The sequence below is a fragment of the Canis lupus genome, chromosome 6, assembly GCF_048164855.1.
Source record: "Canis lupus baileyi chromosome 6, mCanLup2.hap1, whole genome shotgun sequence".
In the NCBI taxonomy this organism is placed as follows: Eukaryota; Metazoa; Chordata; class Mammalia; order Carnivora; family Canidae; genus Canis; species Canis lupus.
The window spans coordinates 25963258-25985998 of record NC_132843.1 but is presented as its reverse complement, the minus strand read 5'-3'; the positions used below and the strand labels follow the sequence as shown (position 1 = coordinate 25985998).

Sequence of the window (22741 nt, the reverse complement as noted above, 5' to 3'; positions counted from 1 at the left end):
ACATATGTATCTCCTCTTGTATAGATTTGCAAAAAAGAAGTCTTGGGCTGTGTTAGCAGATTACAAAGAAAATGTAATAGAAGATGATGAACGTAACCTATAGTTTTGATATTAGAAGTTTATACTTCTACTGGTTAGCTACCTTATGGAGCAGGCTTTTTGGTTTTAGTCCTTTGATTTTGAGAAAGAGCATGCTTTATTGGGAAGAGGGCATTGTATGAAGGCAGTCCGGGGGGATCCTACACTTCATGTGGACAAAAATAGATAAGATGTGTTGCTAATGACGACAAACTGAAACATGGATTCTTCTGGGCAACTGCTCCAATTGAATCCCGACCATTTCCTTGGAGGCAACTGTGGTTTGGAAGAGATAAGCGTTTCAAGGGTGCTTTTTTGTTTCTTATAAATAACATTTTCTTCAGATTTTTAAAAAATCTTCATTCGTTGCTCTCATTCTATGTTTTTTCAGGGCCATCAGGCCAGCTTCTGCACAGATTGCCTTGATGTTGGCACCAGAGAGGTAGGTCATCTGTAGCCACAATCAAGTTGCCCCTGGTTACGTCACCAACCAGTGTTATCCTGCTTGTATGAATCTGACAGTGGAACTTGATCTTTCCAGGAACCAGGTAGCTCTTTGTAATAGTACTTCTATGGGAAAGAATATTTGAAATTTTAAACCAAACAAAAGTAAGGGACAAGGATAATGTGCTTTTAAGTTGAGAACTGCTTATCTTTTTAATTTCTTACTCTAGAAATTAGTAATAATAACAGGGACTAACCTTTAGACAAAATGTTAACATGTGGTACATTCATCTTTAAAAACATGTACTCAGCAAAGGTAAGTGCAAAGGGAAACCCATTTCCTGGTATGTAAGAGAATCAAAGAAAGAATATGGGAGCTATTTTTCACTGCAGCCTATAATCATCGTTCCAATTTCTGAGGACCAAGGGTAAACTAAAAATGTGGGATAATGGAGATTCATTATCATGCCTTAAAGGAAAGAAATTACTCTCCCATAAATTCTGGGTAATCTGTCTCTTTCAAGCTATCTAGTAATGAATTTCTATTTGTTTACAGATTGGGTAGGAACACTTTTTTCACAAGTGGCCAGGGCAACTTGCCATCTTTTATTTGACTTCATTTATTGGAAACTTCTAAGGATCTGGAATTTTTATTTCTGTTTAGCCCGAAAGCAGACAGGTAATATTGTATTTTATGTTATATTTAGACTGAGAAAGAATAACATTTTTAATGGCTAATTTCATTTTGTCACAAATATACAATTTCTGCCTATGTCAAGAAAGACCTAATTGGAATTGCCAGTTGATGGTAAAAATCTAAACTATGGAATTCAACGTGATCTAATAACGAAAAAAATTTAACGCTTCTTATTACCAGACTATTCTTGTTAAAAATTCTCATATACTAGAAGGAAAGATTTTTCATGCTCATATTTTCCTAAACAGAGAGATGGTAAATTATTAGTTCTCTGTGATTTATTGATTCTTCATAAAAGATATATACTGCCTGTGGGAGCTTTTAGGAGGCAATTAAGTTCATCAATTCTTATAATACACAATTAAGAAACTCCTGACTCAAATTAGAGTTAGTAGCTATAGTAACTTAAAAAAATCCAATAACTAGGTTCATTATTAGTTTCTAATTAATGGTCTAACACTTAAACCAACTTTTCAGAGCTGTTTATGATTGCATTCTGCAAGATTCGTTTAAAATGAACAGATAAAAGCCTGACTAATTCTCTTTAAAATATGGAAGTTGGGCAAGTAAATGAAACTTTTTGAAGATTACTGAGGATTGGAATAAAAACTTACAGAATAAAATCAAAGGATTTAAGTAAAACTGTTACCTTTTTTTTTTTTTGCGTTTGTTACTCTGAGTAATCAAGAAATTTATTCCTGACTGCACACATTTTTCTGCTGAATTGTATTATACTTTTAGATAACAAAGAAGCAATGAAATAAGGAATACTGTGTAAATAAGATTAAGCTGTTCTCTAACTATGCTGTTTAGATTTATTCATAAGTACCAAGATATTATGGGCTCCTGAGTAAAAGCATAGAATGGGAGGGCATGTACATGAATAGAAGTGTTGCTTAGCACCACAAACTTCCTTGAGGCCTTCAAACTCTTCCTTCCCATGGGCTATAAATAAAAAAAATTTTTTTGATAAGTGTTAAAACTACATGAAAACAACTATGTAAGTTGTCAAATATAAATCACGGTCTTGTTCTGTAGTAATGTAAAAGATCAGAAATATTCTATTAAGTCAGAAAATAAAATCACTGAAAAGATACAAGTGCCTTTTTCTGGAAAGATCCCTTCCTGCCACACACTCAAGCAAGAACGAGTGCCCAATTCCCTAAAATTTTAATCACCTATGTCTACATATGTCACAATTTATTTCAGAATTTATATCAATGCAATGATTTATCTACAATAATTGAAATGTCAAAAATATGTATGTACTGTGATTTGATGCTCTGAAGAAATTGCTGTCTTTATATCTGCATCTATTGGCTATTTATTCCTATTAGTCTCTCTCTTGAGTTGTGGTAGAGGGTAATGGTTAAGAAGATAAATTCTGAGTTATGGTTTGAATCTGAGCCCCACATTGACTAGCTGTGTAACCTAGTGCAAGTTCTTTATCCGTTCTGTACTTCAGTTTCCTCCTGTGTAGAATGGGGATAATGTACTTTTTACCTAGCTTCTTTCCTGGGGATTAACTATATTAATACAGTTGACCCTTGAACAATAAGGATTTGAACTGCAAGGCTCTACTTGTACGCAGATTTTTTTATAGCATGGTACTGTGAATGTATTTTCTCTTCCTTATGATTTTCTTTTAAAAAAGATATTATTTATGTATTTGACAGAGAGAGAGCACATGCTCTAGGGGCATGGGGAGTAGAGTGCTGGGGTCAGGGGTGGTGGAAGGGGGAGGGACAGAAGGAGAGGAAGAAGCAGGCTCCATGCTGAGCAGGGAGCCTGAGGCTAGGTGAGGCTGATCCCAGAACCCTGGGACCGGAGCCAAAGATAGATGCTTAACTGACTGAACCACCCCAGGTACTGCACCTTATGATTTTCTTAATGACATTTTTTCTCTAGCTTACTTCATCATAAGAATACAGTATATAATACATTTAATATGCAAAATATATGTCAATTGATTGCTTATGTTATCAATAAGGTTTCTGGTCAACAGTAGGCTATTAATAGTTGAATTTGGGCGGCATCAAAAGTTATAGATGAATTTTCGACTATGAGTGAGGGTATTGGTTCCTCTGACACCCACATTGTTCAAGAGTCTACTGTGAATGGAAAATGCTTAAAAAGTGTCTGACACATGGCAAACACTCATAAGGTATTTGCTATTGTCATCTCTGTGTTTAAATACGGTATATAAGGTTTTTTTTAAAAGATTTTATTTATTTATTCATGAGAGACACAGAGAGGGAGAGAGAGAGAGAGAGAGGCAGAGGGAGAGGGAGAAGCAGGCTCCATGCAGGGATCCCAACATGGGACCCAATCCCGGGTTTCCAGGATCATGCCCTGGGCTGAAGTCAGCACTAAAAAAAAACCGCTGAGCCACCTGGGCTGCCTATAAGTTTTATTTTTAAAAAGACTAGCTTCTTCAAGAAAGAAACAGAGTGTTAGCAAAAGGTAGAGAGATGAGTGAGGTAAGGAAAAGATCTTTGATTGTGAGAAACACAGGTGGCCATGACAAAGGGGACTGGCTCAGGAATGAGTCAGTGTGGATCACCAGGGCAAACTCAACTGATCTAGACATTGATGTCTTACAGAAATCTGGGTTTGCTTTAGGAATGGGGAGATAATTGGGCATAATTCAGATTTTAAGACTGTCCTTAAAATCTGGTCTGCCTCTCCATGAATTACACTGAGTAGGTCCTCCTGTAAGGAAGCTCTCAGTTTTCCATGGCTTTATCAACTTTGGTCCAATACTCAGATTTAATATTGGGAGGCTCAAATGTGTCTTACATGTCTTATTCCACAGATGTAAAACATATGCTCCATATTAGTCCTACCAAACTAAAAGAAATGTGTTTATTTTCCACCTGCTTTCTTCTTTTTCTTCTTACATAGTTGTTTCAGAATCTGGGAGCTAAGTAAAGGGATGAGATTTACTGAGCCCTCTAAGACCCTGAGTCTGTTCTCCTATTTTTGTTCACAAAAACATTAAAAGAACAAGACAGTATCGTTCTAGATGGAGGTTTTTTCACAAGAAATTTGCAAACATTGCATGGTATTCATTTTATTGTTAGAGGCACCAGGAGTTTACTATTCTTAAAGATAACAGAGAAAAGTCACACTTTATCAATCCTAATGGTTCCCCAAGGGACAGATGTATGCCATTATTTATAAGAGTTAGAATTTCATACAATATAAAGGGAAATATGAACCTAATATTTATTTGAAGTAATTACCTACCCAGATTGAATAAATTCATTCTTTAAGCACACACATGGACAAGTATTTCACGCGTGGGAAAGCCAACAAAGAAACTGTGCACTCACGTCAAGGAGATGACGGTAAAGAGAACATTCTCGGGGCTCAGACCTGGAAAGGGTAGGTACAACTTTTCTTGAAGAACTCAGTATTTATTCTTCTGATACATGCTGAGAAGAATAGATAAGGTTGTTTAACACCAGTCGAGAATAGGCTGCTAACAAATGGAAGACAAATTTGTATGTCTAAACTCAAGACATCTCAAGGTGAAAGATTTAAAAGTAGCAACATTTTATATATGTAAGTCTAAAAACAATTTGATTTACCATCTTGATGATTTAAGTAATTATATTTTTGGTTTTACCTTTTTCTTATCATACATAGTTGGGAATAGAAATTGGTATATTCTATGCGTATGTGCTTCTGTGATTAAATTATTTATTTTTATGGGAAATTAAACCCAAAAGAGTGAATGATGTATTATATTCTTGCCCACCTCGGTAATCAAGCCTGATCTACTAAGGCCTATACTTATTAAAAAAAATTTTTTTAAAGATTTTATTTATTTATTTATTTATTTATTCATGAAAGACACACAGAGAGAGAGGCAGAGACACAGGTGGAGGGAGAAGCAGGCTCCATGCAGGGAACCTGATGTGGGACTCTATCCCAGGACTCCAGGATCACGCACCGGGCCAAAGGCAGGCACTAAACCACTGAGCCACCCAGGGATTCCCTTCATATTTTTTTAAAAAGATTTTATTTACTTATTCATAGAGACACACAGAGAGAGACAGAGACACAGGCAGAGGGAGAAGCAGGCTCCATGCAGGGAGCCCAATGTGGGACTCAATCCCCGGGTCTCCAGGATCACACCCTGGGCTGCAGGTGGCGCTAAACGGCTGCACCACCAGGTCTGCCCTAAGGCCTATACTTACTGATGTTTTTTATGTGCAAGATGCTGGTTTAAACACTTTCTTTACCTCATTTAAACCTCACAGTAATCCTTCTAGATGGTTGCCAATATCAACCCCATTTCACATATGACAAAATTTATTTTTAGAGAGGTTAACAGACTTGCAAAGGCCACATTGTTTTTCTACTGTGCAGACCTGAAGTATGATTAAGCACCGCTGTATACTCTCTGAGATAGGCCTAACTACTGTATCAGAAATGGGTTAGCAGTTGTCTAGGGAGGCATATTGCTTATAATGCTGATAAAAGGAAACGAGAAGTTATGCCAGTAATAGATTCTGGATATACCTCATAGAAAAAAATTCTAAGAATGAAAAGTATTAACATTAACAAAATAAAGCAAGGCCTAATGAGGTAATACATTATGGCATGAAAACAATTCATTTTTTTTTAAGATTTTATTTATTTATTCGTGAGAGGCACAGAGAGAGGCAGAGACATAGGCAGAAGGAGAAGCAGGCTCCATGCAGGGAGCCCGAAATGGGACTCGATCCTGGGACTCTAGGATCATGCCCTGGGCCAAAGACAGGTGCTTAACCACTAGGCCACCCAGGCATCCCATGAAAACAATTCAATGCAAAGTCAGTGACATGATATGTTACAGCTTACGATTTGGTTTTTTTCTTCACAAATGGAAAGCTATACCATATCATGGAAAGCAGGACATACAGAATGGTAGAGTGATGAGCTTGGCAGACTCCCTCCCTGCCCCACAAGGCAACCATTTAACTAGATACAATTATTAAAGACAACAATCATTTAAAGTCTCTGGAAATTATCCTAAGGATATCCAGTAAATGGACAATCATTCAAGAAAATCTACTACAGCACAGTGAAGAACAGTGAGAGTCTGTGGCATTTAAGCCATAACCTGTTCTTCTGCCTCTGTCTCCATCTTCATGGAAGATCTTTTCTCTGGGTGCTCTCCTATGGGAAAATGAAGTCAAAGTGTTAAAGGCTAACAATACATAGAAAATCTTGAAAGTGGTAGGAGAAAAACAACTCATCGTGTTTAAGGAAACTCATAAGATCAACAGCTGTTTCCTTATCAGAAACAATAAAGGTCAGAAGGAAATCACTTGACATTCGAAGCACCGAAAGTAAAAAATACATCTATCACCAAAAACCTTATACTCACAATAGCTATTTTTAAAAAATGAAGGGTATTGAATTTGGTTTCTTAAACAAGATAATAACATGTTAGAACACTATTAATAAAAAAGGACCATAATTACACTGAGTTTTATTGGTAATGGTTCAGACAAAATAGGAAAAAAAATAAAATCTATTGAGCATTCAGGTGTTTAATTAACACAACTACTATTGTGAATATTTGCAAATATCAGAATATTTGACTTTTGTAATTTTGAGTTCAGTGTTTGACATCTTTAAGCATTAGGGTATCTGGGTATAAATAAAATCTTATCCCCTTAAGTAGAGATAGAATGACTAATTGGTACATCTAATAGGACACAATACTTTTTGTAAAACTGTATATCACTAATATTTGCTTAAAATATGCCTATAGGAATTCCAAAGGAGCCTAACTGGTTAATAAAATAAAAAAGGTAGTATCTATATCACTGCCTTCTTGTTTTAATGACTGAGTTTACAGGTTTTGAATGTTTCTTTTAACCATTGAATAAAGGACACTTAAATTTGGTCTGGCATTTACAGGTTTTCTAAATCAGCATCCAATCTCAGCTTACCAAATTGCTAAAATTTCTCAAAACATACTTAAAGTATTCATTATAGGCCAATTTTAGGTAAAGTTCTTAGAAGTTCTTAATTTTCCTCACACTTACTTTCTGGATCTCAAATGAAAATAAAGACTATCATTAGTGTTCTCAAATCCTGTCACAGAACAGGAGAAGTTTAAACTTTTTGTTAATCTGTAATGATATGGAAGAAGTAAAGACACTTAGGAAATTACTCTAATGACTGAATTCAATTACTATTTCCAAATTATACTTTTAAAACCAATTTCTTTTATAAAATTACAGTAGTAATCCATGATTCCCCTGTTTATCCTTTAAATATTTTCTAGCATAAGAAAATATAAAAATTTGAGTACCATTGGTTTATATGATTACAAACTACAAAGAAACATAGAATAATAAGGGCTTTTATATTTAATCAGAAAGGAGACATAACATACCAAAAGATCAATCTCACCTGCCTTATTGTTAATTTCCTTTTGCTCTTACAACTGATTTCCCAAGAAAAGCATAATAATCATCTATAAGAATATCCAAGGGTATATTTCAGTAAAACGTTTATTTAAACGTTCGCTGTGATGGGAGAAAAGGACACCTAATACTCAGCACTAAAAAAACTGTCTCAGTTTGTGAAAGGGTAAAAGCAAACAACAGTCATATGGAACATAACAATGTTGCCATTATATGGACATCCCTGTAGCTGAAAAAATTCTTAAAGTTGGCAATGTGAATGTGACATCTAATCATGGGATATATTTTTCTTTTTTTAGGAATTTTAGTATTGAAGAGTTCAATTTCTGATTGTAATACTTCCTGGCAAAATGAAAATTGCAACATTTGGTAAAGTGTTAAAATCTCTGTCTCTCTCCTTCCCGTCAGCTCCACCACCCATCCCCAGCCTGGTCTGGATCTTTGTTGATATCACCAAAAAACTATGCAATTAGAAAAAACTATCTATCTGATCTATAATGAGGAGAGTGTGATGTTCTGCATGACAAAAAATTCTTGGGGAGCGTTGATCTTATCTCTTCTATTGCTTTGCCTATTGTTGCTTTCTACTGATTTATAGCATCTGGACACTGCTTCTCCAGTGTGCATTTTAATACCTACTTCATCATCAAACTTTTAAGATAGAATTCTGTGTATTGTTGATTTTTAATCACCCTTGGTCGGTAGATTTCTTACACGGGCCCCCTAAAAACCATTATAGAAATGTATAGATTAGTCTTTCTTGAGTGAGGTAATCATTCTGTTTCATCTATGGTGACCAGGGAAGGATGGTCTTGTGGAACAGGTTGTGGCAATTCGTGAGACTCACCAAAAAAGATACACTCTGAATGCATGTCCTATAAGAGGGTAATAGTGGGGTCGTGAGAACTATTAATGGTGGTTATGATAGACATTAGGCTATTAACCTATCTAGCGGAACAAGGGACCTAGTTAAGTTGTGCTAAATGCTTGGCTTATATTACTTAAATCAATCTTCATACAAATCCTATAAAATAGGAATAGTCTCCATATTTTATAAATGAAGAAACTAAAGATCAGAGAACTTTCCCAAGGTTAGTATGGCTATCAAAAGTTAGAAGTAATCTAAATTCATATTTAATCTGTGTTTCTATCTCCAAGGAATTCTTTCTTCCTCTTTCCCATATTCCTCAATGATATATCCTAGGACTTGGAAGTTGATTTTAACAGGATTCTTAACTTATACTGATACAACATATTAATGACTTGGTCCTGGTATCTGGGAAAGTCTAAATTTTACAGTTATATAAAATGAGATCTCTGTATGAAACACGTATTTTTCTCTGGAATACACGTTTTTCAACTGTTGGTTATTAGCATGACATCAACTCTTCACAGTGGCCCAGGAGCCATTGTATGCCTTTGCAAATGCATGTAAATTATAAATCACTATGTAAGTTCATGTAAGCCATTATTTTTATACTACTATCACAGATATATGCCTATAGGAATTGCTAGAAATACACAGTAGTAAGAGTGGTATCAATTTGGCTTTCAAAATCATATATAAATTGTTCCTAGGGCAGCCTGGATGGCTCAGCGGTTTAGCGCCGCCTTCAGCCCAGGGCCTGATCCTGGAGATCCGGGATCAAGTCCCACATCAGGCTCCCTACATGGAGCCTACTTCTCCCTCTGCCTCTGTCTCTGCCTCTCTCTCTCTCCTCTCTGTGTATTCTCATGAATAAATAAATAAAATCTTAAAAAAAAAACCCTGTAAACAATAAAATAAAATAAATTGTTCCTAAACTACCAGTACTCTGTACCTTGAAAGTTGTTATAAAGACTGTTACAGAGTTACAAATTTGGAGGAAATTTGCAAAAACTAAAATAAACCTATCTTAATTTTTTAAAGATTTTATTTACTTATTCATGAGAGACACACAGAGAGAGGCAGAGACATAAGACGCCCTGTGGGGAGCCTTATGCAGGACTCGGATCACGCCCTGAATGGAAGGCAGATGCTCAACCACTAAGCAACCCAGGCATTTTGATCTATCCTACTTTAACACTCAGAAATTATGTATTTCATATTTTGGTATATTTAGTTTTTGTACTTATATACACATGCACACGTATTTTCTATCTTTCACAAAATTGATACTCTAATGAATATTTTGAAACCTTTTATTTATTTATTTTTAAAAGATTGTATTTTTCTTTATTTGAGAGAGAGAGCGTGTGAGTGAGAGGGAAAGGGAGAAAGAATCTGAAGCTGACTCCACATGGAGCACAGAGCCTGAGCTGAAACTAAGAGTGGGTGGCCCAACCAGCTTAGTCTTGAACATTTTCAATCCTTTCATATTCTACATATCTTCCTTATTTTCTTATGTCACTAACTACTTTTCAAAAGCATCATCTCAATGACTACATGTTACTTAACTGTATGAAATTGATCATACTACATTAAGACAACAGAGTTTCATGAATTTTGATATCTTTATGCAGGAGCCAGGTTACTTTTCTTTATATTATCTCAAGTTTACTATGTATGACAAATAGATATACTCTCATAAGTATTTCCTTAAACATTTCACAGATACCCAAAGATAAATTTTGACTACCACATTTGAGACCTTTGATGTGTCCTCAGCTATTTCTTGTTTTTATTGAACAAATTCAGTATCTGTAGGCTAAGCACTTTTTCAGACACTGCTGTGTATTAGTCAAACTTAACTGTGCTTTCTGCTCCATATTTACAGTATGATCCACATTCTCATGCCTTCAGGCACTGAAGCACTTGTTCAAGTGCTTGGATCTGACTGCTTATGTTTTTTTCCAATTCCTCATGTGTAAATTATTCCTCTCTTCAAAGGCTAACTCATGTGTTAATCCCTCAATGAAATTTTCTGTCTGCTAAGCTACCAGGAGGACTTCTATCTCTCTCAGCCATCACAGCTCTTTACCTATGTCAATTTTTCTTAGGACACATGCTACTTTCTTTCTTGGATTAGTTGAAGGAATGATTTATCAAATGGTTAATGCATAGGTTTTGGCAGGGCTTAGTACATAGTAGCCACTTCTTTACTACCTGAGGTTTGAACCAAATAAGAATCCAGCAGATGGGAATCAAAAAGCCAGGTACTTACTCATAAAGCCAAAATGCACTTTCTAGAACTGCTTGTCCACCTTGTCACCAGCAATACTATCCCTGTGAAATTTCCGGTATAGAGGAAGACTCCGTTCTCTCTTCCTGAAGGCTGCTGACTTGCAAGTGAAAGATGGAAGATGGAAGTCAGTTTTGAATACTCAGTTTCTCTTTCACACTCACTATTGGGTAATTTATTGCAGTTTTGTGGGAAATACTAGGGAATGAGGCAAGAGATGAGAAGTATTTTAGTGGCAGTCTTTTCTCATGAAAAGCACATGAGGTATATTTAAATATATTCCCAATGCTGATTAGCTTTTTGGTTTTTTAATTCTTTGGGCTTCATCATTAAGCCTCTGGTCACCCAGCAATGTCTGGAAAGGTGTTGGCCTACTGGGTAGTCCTGCTCTCACCATTCTGAGGCTGCTTTCTGTACATCACACCTTTATGGATTCCCTGGGCATGCTGTTGGGTGAATGTTTTTTGTCAGAAGACTCAGAAGTACACCAAAACAGTTTGTTACTTTAAAAGATTCCAAGGCCACTCTGTTATCAAAACTGAAACCTACTCGCTGCTCTGTTCCCATCCCAATTGTGTCCAGTCTTGTCACCTACCTGGAGAGTCAGAACTTGTCAGTTGCTGTGTCTGGGGCTGAAGTTCCCTGGAATGGGTACAGTTTCTTCTGGGCTCTGACGTGCCTCACTGTTGGAAGTTTCCAGGTCATATACACACTTATCATAACAATGACTCTTATGACATTGAAGATGAAGCACACATTGCCAATGCCTCATGAAATAATCTTAGACAAATATGCTGCCAGAACCCATTACTTTATATGGGCAAAGTAGAGATACAGTGATATCTGAGGGAGGGAGGGTGTGTTATTAGGGAACACCCCAATTTCTGCTTCTCCAGAATCCCAGCCGGTCTAAGCCAGCTGTCTGGAGTTCATGAACTGCAAACAAATAATCAGAAGGACTCTTCCAATGTGAGAGATGCACTGTATCCAGAGAGTGGAAATTTACGTCTTCTTTCATTATGTAAGTATCATCTAAGACATGGTGACTTTTTTTCAATTAAAAAAATTTTGCAAGTCTGGCTGTCCTGGGGAGGGGTTTATTTTGAGGAGTATTTTTTTATGCCTCACCTTCAAGATCCTTTCATTTTCATCTCTCCTTTGAGCCCCAGGGCTGTGATATGAGAGAACTTCTCCAGACTTTTGCAAGGCGTATTTTTAGTCCTGTGCCTTTGTCATGTGCTTCTACAATTTTATGAATGTTTCAGGCCTTGCCTGAAATAGCAAGAGCAGCGAGGCATCTATTTATTATCAAGGGAGAGATGGTAGTGGCCAGGATCCAGGTGGCAGTGATAGAAGTGAGTGAGATGACCGGGATCTAGGTGTATTTTGAAGACAGAGCAGCCAGGACTTGATGATAGGTTGCCTGTATGGTGTGGAAGGAAAGGTGACAGTTACAAGGAATCTGATGTTTTTGGCCTCAGCTCTAGAAGAGAGGAGTTGCTACCTAGGAGGAGTGCTGAACCCACTCATGAACACTGTCAGTGTCCTAAGCTCTGTCCTGTTGATCCCATCCTTCAGATCCATCCAGAGATTTTTTTTTTTAAGCACTTGGTATATCTGTTCCTATCTTTAAGGATTATTTCCCAATTACTTGCACTGTGGATTCCCTATTTTAGTCTCTGCGAGCACACATGTCTTACAGATACTGGCTCCCCTATGGCAGGGGAGTTCTTCAGTGTTTTCCCACCATGGATTTTTGTGAAGTCTGGTGTAGCCTAAGGAATGTCTTCTCAGAATAATGCTTTTAAGTGCATAAAATAAAGTACATAGGCTTTAAAGGAACCCCAAAATGTTAAAAAATACTTGCCAAGAAATGTTTAAAATATGTGTCCATAGTTATATACGTGCGTTTGGTGAATGCATTAAAAAAAGTTATACATTGAGTCCAATAACTACTTTAATTTCAAAATAATGATCAGCATAAATGATATTTTAAGATCTTAGCAACTGGAAAATGTGATAAGAAAATATGTCTTTTATATTGGTGACAAAGGCACTGCAAATACTCCTATGGTTTGTTGCCTACAGTCATCATTGAAGGAAATGCTAAATTTTGGTTCTCCAACTGAAATAAGTTAGTGAAAATGCAATGTACTTTTGTCTCCATGCAAGTTTATGGACTCCTCTGAGGATAAAGAAGCTGACCTGAACACATGCTCTGAAATGGAACATGTTTGAACTTTGCAGTAAGGTGAACCTAGTATGAAGTTGGGGGGAGCACAGGTTTCCCCTCTAACACCTGTTACACATAAAGTGCCACATTCAATTTTGTAATGTACCATATCCCATTTAATTGTCAAGACCATGATACGTGTTAGTTATTATTTCCATTTTATGGATAGGGAATTTGAGACATCGAGACGCAGAGTGATTTGCCCAAGTTCTTGTGACTATGAGTTTCTGACTTGGAATCTATAGAGATCCAGGCCTGCCCCTACTCCAAAAGATATACAGTTTTATTTAGGAATCACTATGACTTCTGGGCATTTGGGCAGAACTCTTATCACCTCCACATGCCTGTAAACTTCTTCATTTCAGGGTTCAAGTTGAAGTAGTCTCAGCACCTCCCACTGGCTCTGCAATGTTTCACGTGTTGCCTTAAGCCTATTATATTTTGATATGTAATCATTAAAAAAAATTGTCTTTAGAACATGAAAGAAATGGTAAAATATTTTTCAAATGCTTCTATACTTGCGTTTTAATGGAAAAGCAATATAGGAGTTAATAGGGGTGATATTGGAGAATCTGACCTCTGGCAAGATCCTGGATAAACTTATCCAGTTTTAGCTACTGAGTAATAGTGTGAATGAAAAGCCTTCCTGGAGGGCTTCACCATTTCAGTGGATGCATTCTTGGTTATGAATCATATACATATACTTTACAGGGAACAGCATCCACATCTCTAAATTAATGATAATTGCACCAAAAATAAACAGACTAATTAACATTAACTATAATGAAAACACAACTACTGTTCAGTGGTCATGATTATATAGTTTACTTAGTAAAACACAGGCTTAGAAATTTCTTTAACTGAAAGAAGTGGTGGTTGCTAACACTAAATCTTCCTTTTTTCTTTTCAAGGCCTCTAGGATATTAATTGCATCATCAGCCTATTTATTGATTTTAATGCCTTGCAGTTTGCTAAAAAAATGAAATTCTCTCCAGTTGCATAAGGATTCCTTGAAATTTAATACACACCATGATTTGGGGATAGAGAGGTTCCACTGGCCAGTTTTAATTAAAAAATACAATACAATGAAAAATAAAACTGTAGTTTCACCAAATTACTTTTTGTTCAGTAGGGAAAAAAATCCAGATAAATCAGACTTCTTTGCATTTACTTTACTAATGAGGAAATACAAGCCAAGCAGAATAAATCTCTTTTTGCTGAAATGGCAATTTGTTAGCACTGGAAGTTTTATTTCTTATTGATTAGGTAGTATATATAAAGAGACTCATTACTCTTGAGTGTTCTGACCTGGAGAATGTTACCAGGAGACAACTTCAGAGAGATTTTGAGAAATTCTAGGAGCCTACCTCTCAAAAATATGTGCATTCTGTTTTATTGTTTGTTTTTGCTACAGTCTTCAAAAAAAAAAAAGAATCAAGTAAACAGACAAATACCAAAAATTTCCGTTTATTTTTAAAATCCAATTCAGCACTAGGAAATAATATTGAAAATACATTTTGTTCTAATAATTTAAATTCCTCAAGCTTAATGCTTGGGTTTGTTCCCAACATTAGATTATTGAAAAGGGTTCAGAATCTTAAAGTCTTGAAAACAGTAAGATTTTCAGGTACAACCTGGTGTGAGCAGCAGTCTTCAGACTCTGAAGTAATATTTACACATACAGTGTGGGAATTATTCCTGAACTATTCCTAGGGTATATGTGACATTTGAGGAACATCTTTCTATTTTTTGCTATTTGGCAGAGTACGTGACAGAGACCAAAAAGTATGAGTCATTCTTATTTTTATTGTGCTGATGTGTGACTCAGTGGCTTGACACAAAGCTATCTTTGGCACCATTTGAAGAGTTCTGACTCTACTCAGTGGTTTCATGGGATGTTCCTGAAGCCAAATGAACTTGTCCTGCTCTATAGTTTGCTTTCCAGTAGAATCCCTTTGTGTTACTGTAGGAAATAGGCACAGCCACCTATGGGTTTCAGAGGTTACCAGCCAAGGAAACTGACTTCAACCTTTTTGATTTAGAAACCTAATACTGTCCATTTATCCAAGCATCCTCAGGCTGGGGGGTGGGGGTGGGGGGGAGCGGACTGGAATACAGGCTTAGGAACCAGAGCTTTCTAACTGGGCAAGACTTCTAGCTTAAGCAGATCATAGCTTCTTAGATAAATGTGCCTAAGCTCTTGGAGTTTTGTTTTCTAACTGTGGCATGGAGAGAATAAGGGGAGCTCTCTGGGTGAGAAAAAGTGGTAATATGTGAAAACCATCTGACTGATGGTTTCATCATGCCTGCCACCACATAGAAGGTGCTGGATAAAGGAAGAAAGTGTGGTAACATGACACAATGTAAAGAGATCTGAAATAGATTTTTATCTCAGAAAGGTAAGTCTGAGTGGAGTGTAGGCAGGGGAGTAGAGGGTAAATCCTGGAAGCAGAAAGGATTTCCTGCTACTCTGAAAGTTAAGGACAGTAACATAACACAAAAGGCTGATTTGTAAAGCAAAATGCTGTTTTGCTTACTTGTGATAAGCTAAGAATAATATTTAGGTTTACTACATGTGATATTGATAGTCTCAACCTTTTCTAAGAATCGTTCACACAATTTATATGGGGATACAGTTAGTGTTAGTGATTTTCCATCCTAGGTACCACCCGCAATTGTGCTGTTATTCTGTCTCTTTGTGAAGAAAAACAAGGACTGTGTTTTACTCAACAGTTAAATAAACTGTGCATTTCTTAGGAGTCTAAAGGGCACTCAGATATTACCGTCATGGGCACTTTATGTAAGTGTAACTTAACAAATGCTATGTCAAAAAGAAGTGAAAATGGACAGGCCCCCTGGAACTGGGTAATTGACATTCATTTTATATCAGTTTTGTTTTCCAAGTGAGTCTGTTTCAAAGGCCCACTCTTCCAGCTAAGGTCCCAGGCTGACAAATCCATCTTTTCCTCCTCTCAGAGTTAACCATATCAATGACTGTGTTCTGCTGGCAGTAGCGCACGTCTCCCTTGACCTATAGGAAATCATGAGGCAGGTGTTCTTTCTGTATGTAATGGACCAGGTAGTCTTGATAATCACCTAGCCTTTAGCATGGAGCTCACTAACACCTTTCTCATATTGGTCCTGGTTAGAAGGTCACCCCACTCATTGGCACTATTTTTCTGTGTGGTCTATGGACCCCTTGCTCCAGAATCATTTGAGCTGCTTGTGGGAAAGACTGATTCTGCCATTTAATTCAGACCTTTGGAATCTCTTGGGATGGGTCCTATGAATCTGTACAGCATCTATAGCAGGTGGTGGTAGTGATGGGAAGACTCCTAGGATCCTTCACTCCTTCTACTGCCAAGAATAGCTCCAAGACTCCCTGGGAGCCCACTGTGTGCTGCGCATGGTTTTTTTTGGGGGGGGGGACAAGCATGATGCTCTTTCCATCTAGGCTTGGCTCCCTCTCTAAAGATTTATCTTCCAAGAGGCACATGCAGTAAATGTGTGCACATGTCAGTCCCCACTCATCAAGTAGAAGAATCAGAAAACAACTGAGTCTAAGAAAGAGGAATGACAGGAACTCCTAGATTTGCAACCAAACTTATCCATTCACAGGGGTGGGAATTAGACAGGGATTAGGGCTCCAAACTTCAGTGAGTCATAAAATTGAGCATTTGTTAGGAAAGCAATTTTCAAACTTTTCATCTCAGTACCCTTACACTCTTAAAAATTATTGAGGATCCCCAAATTCTTTTGTTTATGTTCAATCTATCTATGTTTGCTTTGTTAGCAATTAAAACTGGGGATGCTTAAAGATATTAACTAATTCATCAAAAATAACACATTAGAAGTTGACATGATTAGCATATTTTTATTTGAAGAAATTGTATTTTTTCAAAATAAAATAGTGAGATGTTATTTTATACTTTTATAAATATTGTTAATGTCTGCCTTAATGTAAAACAGTTCTTACATCTGCCTCTGCAATTGATTTTTGTGATTCGTTGTTTTGTTTGAGGGATATGAAGAAAATGTGGCTTTGTATAGTCATATAGTTCAAAAAGGGAGAAGTATTTAAATAACCTTTTCAGATAATTGTGGATATTCTTGTTTGATATGATACCAAAAATTAGGAAGTGGTAGTTTTTTAAAGCTTGATTGTAATGTATTATGTCAAATCATATCAATGAACACTTTGTGCTCTGCACATTAAAGCCCATTAAAACTTTTTAAAAAATTTTATTTATTTATTCATGAGAGACACACAAAGAGAGGCAGAGATACAGACAGAGGGAGAAGCAGGCTTCCATGCCGAGAGCCTGACGTGGGACTCCATCCCTGGTCTCCAGGGTCAGGCCCTGGGCTGAAGGCAGGCACTAAATCAGCTGAGCCACCCGGGCTGCCCCCCATTAAAACTTTGAATGGATATTTTACCCATATAGGATTTTATAACTTCACCTATTGATATTTGGAAAAATACTAGTTCACCTTAATACACAGATCTTCTAAATACTGACATGTTTTAGTTTACAGTATGGAAAAATCACTATACTGCTGTCTTAGGGCTGCTGCCACAAAATATCACAAACTGGGTGATTGAAAACAACAGAAATTTATTGTCTTATAGGTCTGGAGGCTAAAAGTCAGAAATTAAGGTGTAGGTAGGGCCATACACCTTCTGAAAGTGTGGGAATCCCTTCTTGCCTCTCTCTTTTTTTTAAAGATTTTATTTATTACTTCATGAGACAGAGAGAGGGGGGCAGAGACATTGGCAGAGGGAGAAGCAGGCTCCATGCAGGGAGCCCGATGTGGGACTCAATCCCTGGACTCCAGGATCACGCTCTGAAGCCGAAGGCAGACGCTCAACCACTGAGCCACCCAGGCATCCCTTGCCTCTTTCTACCTCTGAATGGTTTAAGGACCATCTTCATTGTTCTTTGCCTGGTAGATGAATCACTGCGGTCTTGCATCTTCAGGTGGTGTATCTTCACATCGCCTTCCTCTGTGCAGATCTGTCTCTGGGTATACCTTTCCCCCTTTTTAAAAGACATCTGTCAGATTGGATTTGAGCTTACCTTAATGACCTCACCTCATTTTAACTTGGTTCTATTTGTAAAGACTCTATTTCCAAATAATACCACATTCTTGCAGGACTGGATATTAGGACTTTCACATTTTTTTTTTTTTGAGGGACACAATTCAAGCTACAACACTGGCAATCATTCATTATCACCACTGAACTCATTCCAAAAATTCTGCAATTATTATGAAGCTCATGGTGGTGGATACAAGTTTTCCAAAATTCCAATTTTTGCTTGGCAGCTTGCATTCTATCCTTGGCAACAAACTTTCAGTTGTTTTCCTTGAAGTGACAGGCTCACTTTGTTCATTTTCAAGAAAATGTCTGCCAAAAGCCTAAGTTTCAATAACCACAGTTTGTTAGTCGTTCCTTCAAATAAAAATGGTGCTCTATAAAAAAATGTTGCTAGTTCAGCTTGCAACTCCATCACTCTGCAGTGTGCCTTTCTTAATGAGGAGTCAGGCTTTTGGTTAAAAACCTATGTGCGATTTTTCAAGTCTGACCCACAGCCCAACCCATACAAAAGCTTTACCTGGCAGGCCTCCCAGGGGAGAGCTGCCCTCCCCACATCATACTTGGTGCACGGCCGGTGCCTCACAGCCCCTGAATGGAGGTTCAGTGAAGGTCTCAGACTCCCCTGCTCTGTCATGCTCTTTGCATATTTACCTTCCTCACCCGGGCACCTTCGTGGAGGCCTTGGGCAGAGGTCTTCCTCAGGTGCCTCTGCTTGAAGGGAGTGGCGTGGAGGAGAAACTTTTTTTTTAAAGATTTTTATTTATTTATTCATCACACACACACACACACACACACACACACACACACACACACACACACAGGCAGAGACACAGGCAGAGGGAGAAGCAGGCTCCATGCAGGGAGCCCGATGTGGGACTCGATCCCAGGTCTCCAGAATCATGCCCTGGGCTGAAGGCGGCACTAAACCGCTGAGCCACCCAGGCTGCCCAAGGGAAAACTCTTAAAGACACTTCTCCCCGCTCTGACTCAGTACCAGTACTTTTGCCCTCCAAGCCTGACCCTGAGCTCTTCCTCCTGACCTCAGAGTCCTTGAAACCACCAAAGCCTTCTGTTCAGGAGCTCCATCAATGGTGAGATGATCCACCTGACCCTGGACTGGTGTGCCCTTCCATGGGGGAAAAAATGAAACAGGGAATTGGTGTTTTCTCTGGTTTTAGCCTCTCACTCACACCATCGGGGTAGGTAAAGGCTTAACTCTTTGGTTTATGGCTTGTCCCTTGAATGGGCCACTCTCACACAGAACAGCTCAGTTTGCTGTCCCAGCTCAGCTGAGCTCTGGATGCTTGGAGCGGATTTCCCTGCAACACCTATAATACTTCAGGATGTAGCAAAAGTACTCTGGGTATGCTTCTTAGTCATAGAGAATTTTTAAAAACCACGTACTTACAGGTTGTACAGGTTTAGTTTAGTAATATTTTAATATATCTTACTAGGAAACCAAGGACATTCTTAAGTGAACCTGATTTTTTTTTTCATCGCAAGTTCATGGCAGCAAAGACAACAGTGACTAATGGAATAGTTTGCTGCCACTGCCTTGATTTGCTGTAAGGCTCCAGTAGTTTTTGTTTGTTTGTTTTGTTTTTAAGGCTCCAAAAGTTTTACCAACCATTGCCTCTGCTGTCATCAGAACAAATATTAACACAGTGAAAGACAAACAACATTGTAGCATTACTGTGAAAATACTTGTGACCTCTTGGATCCCCTGAAAAGGTTCCAGGGTCTCCAAGGGTCCACAGCACTTGGAGATCCACTTGGAGAACTACTCACATGGTAGTAGTTATTCTCTATGCTGCGTAACCTCCCCCTTGGCAACCCAACACGGTGGTTTTACAGAAACTGATGGGAGTTTTGAAGCCTTAGGAATTCAGGACTTTAGCGATCCTCCCATCTCTACTATCTGGCAGTTTGTCAGGCTACATGAGTATGTATGTGTTTTCAACTTCAACTGCAAAGGGTAGGCATAGTCAAGTGCTCTGAGCAAAATCCTTGAACCACGAGAGGGCCTGATATGGACTTGTTTTCCTTGGACCAAGCCCAAACGAGAGAAAGTATATACATCCTTTTTCTTGTGGACCAAGTTCCGTGCGGAGAGGGCACAAACTCTGCCATAGGAAAGGGACTTCAGCAAGTGTCTTGGACTGGCAAGGTTAGGCATGTAAATTTTCCCAGAGGTCACAAAAGTTTTCTTTCAGGGGTCACAAATCACAGCGGAGTGTTTCTGTTTGAAGTGTTTCTGCGGCAAAATCTTTGGGAACCTGTGATGATAGTGGTAGCTAGCAAGCTACATTAGATGTGTTCAATTAATGTAGACCTGACAAAAAATGGGAGGAATGTTTGGTCTTCTATTAATATTTGTAAAACAAAAATTAAATCCTCCCATCCCTTGCTTATAATTCTCCAGGATTGTTTGAGATGATAATCATACTTAACTGAGAACACGACACAAAGCACTTAGCCGACCACTCCAGCCCTGATTATCTTTCCAGTCTCATCTCTTATGGGTTTCTGCCCTGACTTTCCATGTTCCAGCCATCCAGAGCAGGACAGGCCACATTCTCTTGCATTCCTCCAATCATTACCCACCTTGTCTTTTGGCCTATGACAGCTTTCTTTCACTTATCTGGACCTTCTCAATTGGCCAAGTTGTGAGTTACCCTGCAGAACTCAGTCCATACCCACTGAAAGTCTTTCCTGGTATCTGACATTTTGATTTTGTAGTCATTTTAACATTCTAAGTACTTATAACCTTGGGGTGTTTTCCAGCACCAACAACCAATTCTCTGATTCTCTGGCCCCCAGCTGGGTGTCTTATAATTCTACTGAGTTCTGAGACTAACTACCTGGGGTTCGGACTCAGTTCTGAACTGAGTTCCACAATGCTATTCCATGTCAGGGGCCAATCACAAGTCCTGGGCCACCTGTCTGTCTGACTGACAGGCTGTAAATTGGGACTTCCCACAACGATTTGCCAGTTTTGATAATTTGCTAAGACAGGTCACAGAACTCACAAAGCCCCCTAACTTATGTTCCCTGGTTTATTATAGAGGATACAAATGAATTGCTAGATGAAGAGGTGTATAGGGCAAAGTCTGGAAGGAACACAGGAGCTTCTGTCTCTGTGGAGTCGGGATGCCTCATTCTTCCTGCACATAGATATATTCACCAAATCGGAAACTTTGAACCCTCTTGTTTAGGACTTTTTCTGAAGGTTTCATTGCATAGGCATTATTCATTAATTCATTAATTTATTAGCCATTGATTGGTGATTAACTCAGTCTCTAGTTGCCCTTTCCTCCCCAGAGACTGGGGCTGAGAGTTTCAAGTTTCTAATCAAAGCTTGGTCTTTCTGGCCACTTGTCCACATCCTGAAGCTATCTAGGGGCCTGCCAGAAAAAAAAAAGGATGCTTTTATCATCTTTATTATGCAGGAATTTCCAAAAGTTTTCAGGGCTCTCAGGAACCAGGGACAAAGGCCAGACATCTTTTTATGATACCAAAGACCCTAAAAGCCAAGGCATTATACCTCATATGTATCAGTCACTTATTCAATCCATTTCCATATTTCCATATTTCCATATTTCAGATTAGGGCTCAGGGATAGTGCAATGTTCAAGAATATGATGAAGGAGTCTATGGTATATGTTGTTTGATAATTTTGAAAAGGTAAAAATTTAATTTAAAAAACTTAGACTGTAACATTTCTATAGTCTTTTATAGTTGCATCTAAACCTCCTGCTTTATAACTTAATGTCACAGACTGATTTGTTAATCATAGTATGCGTCCCGGGCATATTTCTATCATAGCACTTGCCACATCTTAATTTTTTTTACATGTTTTTTTATACCACTGTGTTTTTTTTTTTTGTTTTTTTTACCACTGGATTTTGAGTAGGAAATCTTTCTTTTCAATCTCCCCCAACCTAAAAATAATTCACATTCCCTCCTTTCTACTATATATATATATATATATATATATATATATATATATATATATATATCCTCTCTTTCATATGTAGATCTATTGTAGCACCTGTGACATATTATGGTGATTAATATTTACATGTTTTAGAGCTTGGCTTCTAGACCATAAACCTTTTGACTATTTGTTTATTGATCCTATATTCCTAATGTTTGACGTTTTGTCAACATTCCTTGAATGTTGAAATACATGAATCGAGTGTCTGGTTCTCTAATGTCATCACCCTTGACTTGTATTTTTTTCTCACATACCCAAGTAGCTCCCACATATGATGTTTTATATCTACGCTTCTGTAACCTACCTCCCATCTTTGCTTCTTGGACACATGGGCTACCACCCTCTCAAACTTCCTAATAACTGCTCTTCTTTGCTTACCTCATCACTGATAACTCTATTATCATAGTATTCCTTCAGTTCCATTAACGCTTATGCTTTAATTACCTACTACCAGACCCCTAGCAGATGCTCACCTGAATGGGCTTTTTTTTTGCATTGATTTCTGCTGGGCATGGGCTCTAATGACCCAGGGTAGCTCCAGGACTGAAGGCCTTAGGGAAGCTGGCCAGTTGAATGGCACTACTGAACTCTGAAATAAATAG

The 22741-nt window shown here is 37.9% G+C and overlaps 1 protein-coding gene and 1 long non-coding RNA gene across 2 annotated transcripts in view; one reads left to right on the top strand and one right to left on the bottom strand.

Moving 5' to 3' along the window:
* Nucleotides 1-5840: 5840 nt before the first annotated feature.
* LOC140635125 (uncharacterized) lies at nt 5841-11774 on the bottom strand. Its single transcript, XR_012032463.1, has 3 exons — nt 11407-11774; nt 10794-10911; nt 5841-6388 (listed from the first exon to the last, which is right to left on the bottom strand). It is a non-coding gene; the product is annotated as an uncharacterized lncRNA (long non-coding RNA).
* A 36-nt stretch (nt 11775-11810) lies between these two features.
* Nucleotides 11811-22741, top strand: part of NOL4 (nucleolar protein 4) — a 521978-nt gene continuing 511047 nt past the window's right edge. Inside the window, exon 1 of the mRNA XM_072829191.1 lies at nt 11811-11832. The gene's annotated coding sequence lies outside the window, so the exon portion shown is untranslated. The remainder of the gene's footprint in view (nt 11833-22741) is intronic.